Raw genomic sequence first — 10,559 nt, forward strand, 5'->3', positions numbered from 1 at the left:
TACAACATCTGGGAGATCTATTAATTTATTTATTTGTCTATTTTATATATATTCTAAAAGTCCCTTGTGATGACCAACCCCTACCTTTCCCTGACTGGTGGTCTATCACTGCTCTACAACTGCCTGCATGGTCGACCATTCATACCTACAACATCTGGGAGATCTATTAATTTATTTATTTGTCTATTTTATATATATTCTAAAAGTCCCTTGTGATGACCAACCCCTACCTTTCCCTGACTGGTGGTCTATCACTGCTCTACAACTGCCTGCATGGTCGACCATTCATACCTACAACATCTGGGAGATCTATTAATTTATTTATTTGTCTATTTTATATATATTCTAAAAGTCCCCTGTGATGACCAACCCCTACCTTTCCCTGACTGGTGGTCTATCACTGCTCTACAACTGCCTGCGTGGTCGACCATTCATACCTACAACATCTGGGAGATCTATTAATTTATTTATTTGTCTATTTTATATATATTCTAAAAGTCCCTTGTGATGACCAACCCCTACCTTTCCCTGACTGGTGGTCTATAACTGCTCTACAACTGCCTGCATGGTCGACCATTCATACCTACAACATCTGGGAGATCTATTAATTTATTTATTTGTCTATTTTATATATATTCTTAAAGTCCCCTATGATGACCAACCCCTACCTTTCCCTGACTGGTGGTCTATCACTGCTCTACAACTGCCTGCGTGGTCGAGTATTCATACCTACAACATCTGGGAGATCTATTAATTTATTTATTTGTCTATTTTATATATATTCTAAAAGTCCCCTATGATGACCAACCCCTACCTTTCCCTGACTGGTGGTCTATCACTGCTCTACAACTGCCTGCGTGGTCGACCATTTATACCTACAACATCTGGGAGATCTATTAATTTATTTATTTGTCTATTTTATATATATTCTAAAAGTACCCTATGATGACCAACCCCTACCTTTCCCTGACTGGTGGTCTATCACTGCTCTACAACTGCCTGCGTGGTCGACCATTCATACCTACAACATCTGGGAGATATATTAATTTATTTATTTATCTATTTTATATATATTCTAAAAGTCCCCTGTGATGACCAACCCCTACCTTTCCCTGACTGGTGGTCTATCACTGCTCTACAACTGCCTGCGTGGTCGACCATTCATACCTACAACATCTGGGAGATCTATTAATTTATTTATTTGTCTATTTTATATATATTCTAAAAGTCCCCTGTGATGACCAACCCCTACCTTTCCCTGACTGGTGGTCTATCACTGCTCTACAACTGCCTGCGTGGTCGACCATTCATACCTACAACATCTGGGAGATCTATTAATTAATTTATTTGTCTATTTGTTATATATTCTGAAAGTCCCCTATGATGACCAACCCCTTACATTTCCCTTACTAGTGGTCTATCACTGCTCTACAACTGCCTGCGTGGTCGACCATTCATACCTACAACATCTGGGAGATCTATTAATTTATTTATTTGTCTATTTTATATATATTCTAAAAGTCCCCTGTGATGACCAACCCCTACCTATCCCTGACTGGTTGTCTATCACTGCTCTACAACTGCCTGCGTGGTCGACCATTCATACCTACAACATCTGGGAGATCTATTAATTTATTTATTTGTCTATTTTATATATATTCTAAAAGTCCTCTGTGATGACCAACCCCTACCTTTCCCTGATTGGTGGTCTATCACTGTTCTGCGACTTCCTGCGTGGTCGACCATTCATACCTACAACATCTGGGAGATCTATTAATTTATTTATTTGTCTATTTTATATATATTCTAAAAGTCCCCTGTGATGACCAACCCCTACCTTTCCCTGACTGGTGGTCTATCACTGCTCTACAACTGCCTGCGTGGTCGACCATTCATACCTACAACATCTGGGAGATCTATTAATTTATTTATTTGTCTTTTTTATATATATTCTAAAAGTCCCCTGTGATGACCAACCCCTACCTTTCCCTGACTGGTGGTCTATCACTGCTCTACAACTGCCTGCGTTGTCGACCATTCATACCTACAACATCTGGGAGATCTATTAATTTATTTATTTGTCTTTTTTATATATATTCTAAAAGTCCCCTGTGATGACCAACCCCTACCTTTCCCTGACTGGTGGTCTATCACTGCTCTACAACTGCCTGCGTTGTCGACCATTCATACCTACAACATCTGGGACATCTATTAATTTATTTATTTGTCTATATTAGATATATTCTAAAAGTCCCCTGTGATGACCAACCCCTACCTTTCCCTGACTGGTGGTATATCACTGCTCTACAACTGCCTACGTGGTCGACCATTCATACCTACAACATCTGGGAGATCTATTAACTTATTTATTTGTCTATTTTATATATATTCTAAAAGTCCCCTGTGATGACCAACCCCTACCTTTCCCTGACTGGTGGTCTATCACTGCTCTACAACTGCCTGCGTGGTATACCATTCATACCTACAACATCTGGGAGATCTATTAATTTATTTATTTGTCTATTTTATATATATTCTAAAAGTCCCTTGTGATGACCAACCCCTACCTTTCCCTGACTGGTGGTCTATCACTGCTCTACAACTGCCTGCATGGTCGACCATTCATACCTACAACATCTGGGAGATCTATTAATTTATTTATTTGTCTATTTTATATATATTCTAAAAGTCCCTTGTGATGACCAACCCCTACCTTTCCCTGACTGGTGGTCTATCACTGCTCTACAACTGCCTGCATGGTCGACCATTCATACCTACAACATCTGGGAGATCTATTAATTTATTTATTTGTCTATTTTATATATATTCTAAAAGTCCCCTGTGATGACCAACCCCTACCTTTCCCTGACTGGTGGTCTATCACTGCTCTACAACTGCCTGCGTGGTCGACCGTTCATACCTACAACATCTGGGAGATCTATTAATTTATTTATTTGTCTATTTTATATATATTCTTAAAGTCCCCTATGATGACCAACCCCTACCTTTCCCTGACTGGTGGTCTATCACTGCTCTACAACTGCCTGCGTGGTCGAGTATTCATACCTACAACATCTGGGAGATCTATTAATTTATTTATTTGTCTATTTTATATATATTCTAAAAGTCCCCTATGATGACCAACCCCTACCTTTCCCTGACTGGTGGTCTATCACTGCTCTACAACTGCCTGCGTGGTCGACCATTCATACCTACAACATCTGGGAGATCTATTAATTTATTTATTTGTCTATTTTATATATATTCTAAAAGTCCCCTATGATGACCAACCCCTACCTTTCCCTGACTGGTGGTCTATCACTGCTCTACAACTGCCTGCGTGGTCGACCATTCATACCTACAACATCTGGGAGATCTATTAATTTATTTATTTGTCTATTTTATATATATTCTAAAAGTACCCTATGATGACCAACCCCTACCTTTCCCTGACTGGTGGTCTATCACTGCTCTACAACTGCCTGCGTGGTCGACCATTCATACCTACAACATCTGGGAGATCTATTAATTTATTTATTTGTCTATTTTATATATATTCTAAAAGTCCCTTGTGATGACCAACCCCTACCTTTCCCTGACTGGTGGTCTATAACTGCTCTACAACTGCCTGCGTGGTCGACCATTCATACCTACAACATCTGGGAGATCTATTAATTTATTTATTTGTCTATTTTATATATATTCTTAAAGTCCCCTATGATGACCAACCCCTACCTTTCCCTGACTGGTGGTCTATCACTGCTCTACAACTGCCTGCGTGGTCGAGTATTCATACCTACAACATCTGGGAGATCTATTAATTTATTTATTTGTCTATTTTATATATATTCTAAAAGTCCCCTATGATGACCAACCCCTACCTTTCCCTGACTGGTGGTCTATCACTGCTCTACAACTGCCTGCGTGGTCGACCATTCATACCTACAACATCTGGGAGATCTATTAATTTATTTATTTGTCTATTTTATATATATTCTAAAAGTACCCTATGATGACCAACCCCTACCTTTCCCTGACTGGTGGTCTATCACTGCTCTACAACTGCCTGCGTGGTCGACCATTCATACCTACAACATCTGGGAGATATATTAATTTATTTATTTATCTATTTTATATATATTCTAAAAGTCCCCTGTGATGACCAACCCCTACCTTTCCCTGACTGGTGGTCTATCACTGCTCTACAACTGCCTGCGTGGTCGACCATTCATACCTACAACATCTGGGAGATCTATTAATTTATTTATTTGTCTATTTTATATATATTCTAAAAGTCCCCTGTGATGACCAACCCCTACCTTTCCCTGACTGGTGGTCTATCACTGCTCTACAACTGCCTGCGTGGTCGACCATTAATACCTACAACATCTGGGAGATCTATTAATTTATTTATTTGTCTATTTTATATATATTCTAAAAGTCCCTTGTGATGACCAACCCCTACCTTTCCCTGACTGGTGGTCTATCACTGCTCTACAACTGCCTGCATGGTCGACCATTCATACCTACAACATCTGGGAGATATATTAATTTATTTATTTGTCTATTTTATATATATTCTTAAAGTCCCCTATGATGACCAACCCCTACCTTTCCCTGACTGGTGGTCTATCACTGCTCTACAACTGCCTGCGTGATCGAGTATTCATACCTACAACATCTGGGAGATCTATTAATTTATTTATTTGTCTATTTTATATATATTCTAAAAGTCCCCTATGATGACCAACCCCTACCTTTCCCTGACTGGTGGTCTATCACTGCTCTACAACTGCCTGCGTGGTCGACCATTCATACCTAGAACATCTGGGAGATCTATTAATTTATTTATTTATCTATTTTATATATATTCTAAAAGTCCCCTGTGATGACCAACCCTTACCTTTCCCTGACTGGTGGTCTATCACTGCTCTACAACTGCCTGCGTGGTCGACCATTCATACCTACAACATCTGGGAGATCTATTAATTTATTTATTTGTCTATTTTATATATATTCTAAAAGTCCCCTGTAATGACCAACCCCTACCTTTCCCTGACTGGTTGTCTATCACTGCTCTACAACTGCCTGCGTGGTCGACCATTCATACCTACAACATCTGGGAGATCTATTAATTTATTTATTTGTCTATTTTATATATATTCTAAAAGTCCCCTGTGATGACCAACCCCTACCTTTCCCTGACTGGTGGTCTATCACTGCTCTACAACTTCCTGCGTGGTCGACCATTCATACCTACAACATCTGGGAGATCTATTAATTTATTTATTTGTCTATTTTATATATATTCTAAAAGTCCTCTGTGATGACCAACCCCTACCTTTCCCTGACTGGTGGTCTATCACTGCTCTACAACTGCCTGCGTGGTCGACCATTCATACCTACAACATCTGGGAGATCTATAAATTTATTTATTTGTCTATTTTATATATATTCTAAAAGTCCCCTGTGATGACCAACCCCTACCTTTCCCTGACTGGTGGTCTATCACTGCTCTACAACTGCCTGCATAGTCGACCATTCATACCTACAACCTCTTGGAGATCTATTAATTTATTTATTTGTCTATTTTATATATATTCTAAAAGTCCCCTGTGATGACCAACCCCTACCTTTCCCTGACTGGTGGTCTATCACTGCTCTACTACTGCCTGCGTGGTCGACCATTCCTCCCTACCACATCTGGGAGATCTATAAATTTATTTATTTGTCTATTTTTTATATATTCTAAAAGTCCCCTATGATGACCAACCCCTACCTTTCCCTGACTAGTGGTTTATCACTGCTCTACAACTGCCTGCGTGGTCGACCATTCATACCTACAACATCTGGGAGATCTATGAATTTATTTATTTGTCTATTTTATATATATTCTAAAAGTCCCCTGTGATGACCAACCCCTACCTTTCCCTGACTGGTGGTCTATCACTGCTCTACAACTGCCTGCGTGGTCGACCATTCATACCTACAACATCTGGGAGATCTATTAATTTATTTTTTTGTCTATTTTATATATATTCTAAAAGTCCCCTATGATGACCAACCCCCACCTTTCCCTGACTGGTGGTCTATCACTGCTCTACAACTGCCTGCCTGGTAGACCATTCATACCTACAACATCTGGGAGATCTATTAATTTATTTATTTGTCTATTTTATATATATTCTAAAAGTCCCCTATGATGACCAACCCCTACCTTTCCCTGACTGGTGGTCTATCACTGCTCTACAACTGCCTGCGTGGTCGACCATTCATACCTACAACATCTGGGAGATCTATTAATTTATTTATTTGTCTATTTTATATATATTCTAAAAGTCCCCTGTGATGACCAACCCCTACCTTTCCCTGACTGGTGGTCTATCACTGCTCTACAACTGCCTGCGTGGTCGACCATTCATACCTACAACATCTGGGAGATCTATTAATTTATTTATTTGTCTATTTTATATATATTCTAACAATCCCCTGTGATGATTAACCCCTACCTTTCCCTGACTGGTGATCTATCACTGCTCTACAACTGCCTGCGTGGTCGACCATTCATACCTACAACATCTGGGAGATCTATTAATTTATTTATTTGTCTATTTTATATATATTCTAAAAGTCCCCTGTGATGACCAACCCCTACCTTTCCCTGACTGGTGGTCTATCACTGCTCTACAACTGCCTGCGTGGTCGACCATTCATACCTACAACATCTGGGAGATCTATTAATTTATGTATTTGTCTATTTTATATATATTCTAAAAGTCCCCTGTGATGACCAACCCCTACCTTTCCCTGACTGGTGGTCTATCACTGCTCTACAACTGCCTGCGTGGTCGACCATTAATACCTACAACATCTGGGAGATCTATTAATTTATTTATTTGTCTATTTGTTATATATTCTAAAAGTCCCCTATGATGACCAACCCCTACCTTTCCCTGACTGGTGGTCTATAACTGCTCTACAACTGCCTGTGTGGTCGACCATTCATACCTACAACATCTGGGAGATCTATTAATTTATTTATTTGTCTATTTTATATATATTCTAAAAGTCCCCTATGATGACCAACCCCTACCTTTCCCTGACTGGTGGTCTATCACTGCTCTACAACTGCCTGCGTGGTCGACCATTCATACCTACAACATCTGGGAGATCTATTAATTTATTTATTTGTCTATTTTTAATATATTCTAACAGTCCCCTATGATGACCAACCCCTACCTTTCCCTGACTGGTGGTCTATCACTGCTCTACAACTGCCTGTGTGGTCGACCATTCATACCTACAACATCTGGGAGATCTATTAATTTATTTATTTGTCTATTTTATATATATTCTAACAATCCCCTGTGATGACCAACCCCTACCTTTCCCTGACTGGTGATCTATCACTGCTCTACAACTGCCTGCGTGGTCGACCATTCATACCTACAACATCTGGGAGATCTATTAATTTATTTATTTGTCTATTTTATATATATTCTAAAAGTCCCCTGTGATGACCAACCCCTACCTTTCCCTGACTGGTGGTCTATCACTGTTCTACAACTGCCTGCATGGTCGACCATTAATACCTACAACATCTGGGAGATCTATTAATTTATTTATTTGTCTATTTTATATATATTCTTAAAGTCCCCTGTGATGACCAACCCCTACCTTTCCCTGACTGGTAGTCTATCACTGCTCTACAACTGCCTGCGTGGTCGACTATTCATACCTACAACATCTGGGAGATCTATTAATTTATTTATTTGTCTATTTTATATATATTCTAAAAGTCCCCTATGATGACCAACCCCTACCTTTCCCTGACTGGTGGTCTATCACTGCTCTACAACTGCCTGCGTGGTCGACCATTCATACCTACAACATCTGGGAGATCTATTAATTTATTTATTTGTCTATTTTTTATATATTCTAACAGTCCCCTATGATTACCAACCCCTACCTTTCCCTGACTGGTGGTCTATCACTGCTCTACAACTGCCTGTGTGGTCGACCATTCATACCTACAACATCTGGGAGATCTATTAATTTATTTATTTGTCTATTTTATATATATTCTAAAAGTCCCCTATGATGACCAACCCCTACCTTTCCCTGACTGGTGGTCTATCACTGCTCTACAACTGCCTGCGTGGTCGACCATTCATACCTACAACATCTGGGAGATCTATTAATTTATTTATTTGTCTTGTTTTTATATATTCTAACAGTCCCCTATGATGACCAACCCCTACCTTTCCCTGACTGGTGGTCTATCACTGCTCTACAACTGCCTGTGTGGTCGACAATTCATACCTACAACATCTGGGAGATCTATTAATTTATTTATTTGTCTATCTGTTATATATTCTAAAAGTCCCCTGTGATGTCCAACCCCTACCTTTCCCTGACTGGTGGTCTATAACTGCTCTACAACTGCCTGCGTGGTCGACTATCACTACCTACAACATCTGGGAGATCTATTAATTTATTTATTTGTCTATTTTATATATATTCTAAAAGTCCCCTGTGAGTACCAACCCCTACCTGTCCCTGACTGGTGGTCTATCACTGTTCTACAACTGCCTGCGTGGTCGACCATTCATACCTACAACATCTGGGAGATCTATTAATTTATTTATTTGTCTATTTGTTATATATTCTAAAAGTCCCCTGTGATGACCAACCCCTACCTTTCCCTGACTGGTGGTCTATCACTGCTCTACAACTGCCTGCGTGGTCGACCATTCATACCTACAACATCTGGGAGATCTATTAATTTATTTATTTGTCTATTTTATATATATTCTAAAAGTCCCCTATGATGACCAACCCCTACCTTTCCCTGACTGGTGGTCTATCACTGCTCTACAACTGCCTGCGTGGTCGACCATTCATACCTACAACATCTGGGAGATCTATTAATTTATTTATTTGTCTATTTGTTATATATTCTAAAAGTCCCCTGTGATGACCAACCCCTACCTTTCCCTGACTATTAGTCTATCACTGCTCTACAACTGCCTGCATGGTCGACCATTCATACCTACAACATCTGGGAGATCTATTAATTTATTTATTTGTCTATTTTTTACATATTCTAAAAGTCCCTTGTGTTGACCAACCCCTACCTTTCCCTGACTGGTGGTCTATCACTGCTCTACAACTGCCTGCATGGTCGACCATTCATACCTACAACATCTGGGAGATCTATTAATTTATTTATTTGTCTATTTTATATATATTCTAAAAGTCCCCTGTGATGACCAACCCCTACCTTTCCCTGACTGGTGGTCTATCACTGCTCTACAACTGCCTGCATGGTCGACCATTCATACCTACAACATCTGGGAGATCTATTAATTTATTTATTTGTCTATTTGTTATATATTCTAAAAGTCCCCTGTGATGACCAACCCCTACTTTTCCCTGACTAGTGGTCTATCACTGCTCTACAACTGCCTGCGTGGTCGACCATTCATACCTACAACATCTGGGAGATCTATTAATTTATTTATTTGTCTATTTTATATATATTCTAAAAGTCCCCTATGATGACCAACCCCTACCTTTCCCTGACTGGTGGTCTATCACTGTTCTACAACTGCCTGCGTGGTCGACCATTCATACCTACAACATCTGGGAGATCTATTAATTTATTTATTTGTCTATTTGTTATATATTCTAAAAGTCCCCTATGATGACCAACCCCTACGTTTCCCTGACTGGTGTTCTATCACTGTTCTACAACTGCCTGTGTGGTCGACCATTCATACCTACAACATCTGGGAGATCTATTAATTTATTTATTTGTCTATTTTATATATATTCTAAAAGTCCCCTATGATGACCAACCCCTACCTTTCCCTGACTGGTGGTCTATCACTGCTCTACAACTGCCTGCGTGGTCGACCATTCATACCTACAACATCTGGGAGATCTATTAATTTATTTATTTGTCTATTTTATATATATTCTTAACGTCCCCTGTGATGGCCAACCCCTACCTGTCCCTGACTGGTGGTTTATCACTGTTCTACAACTGCCTGCGTGGTCGACCATTCATACCTACAACATCTGGGAGATCTATTAATTTATTTATTTGTCTATTTGTTATATATTCTAAACGTCCCCTATGATGACCAACCCCTACCTTTCCCTGACTGGTGGTCTATCACTGCTCTACAACTGCCTGCGTGGTCGACCATTCATACCTACAACATCTGGGAGATCTATTAATTTATTTATTTGTCTATTTTATATATATTCTAAAAGTCCCCTGTGATGACCAACCCCTACCTTTCCCTGACTGGTGGTCTATCACTGCTCTACAACTGCCTGTGTGGTCGACCATTCATACCTACAACATCTGGGAGATCTATTAATTTATTTATTTGTCTATTTTATATATATTCTAAAAGTCCCCTATGATGACCAACCCCTACCTTTCCCTGACTGGTGGTCTATCACTGCTCTACAACTGCCTGCGTGGTCGACCATTCATACCTACAACATCTGGGAGATCTATTAATTTATTTATTTGTCTATTTTTT

This window comes from Euprymna scolopes, chromosome 46 (genome assembly GCF_053919585.1).
Source record: "Euprymna scolopes isolate OS-2025 chromosome 46, ASM5391958v1, whole genome shotgun sequence".
Classification (NCBI taxonomy): Eukaryota; Metazoa; Mollusca; class Cephalopoda; order Sepiida; family Sepiolidae; genus Euprymna; species Euprymna scolopes.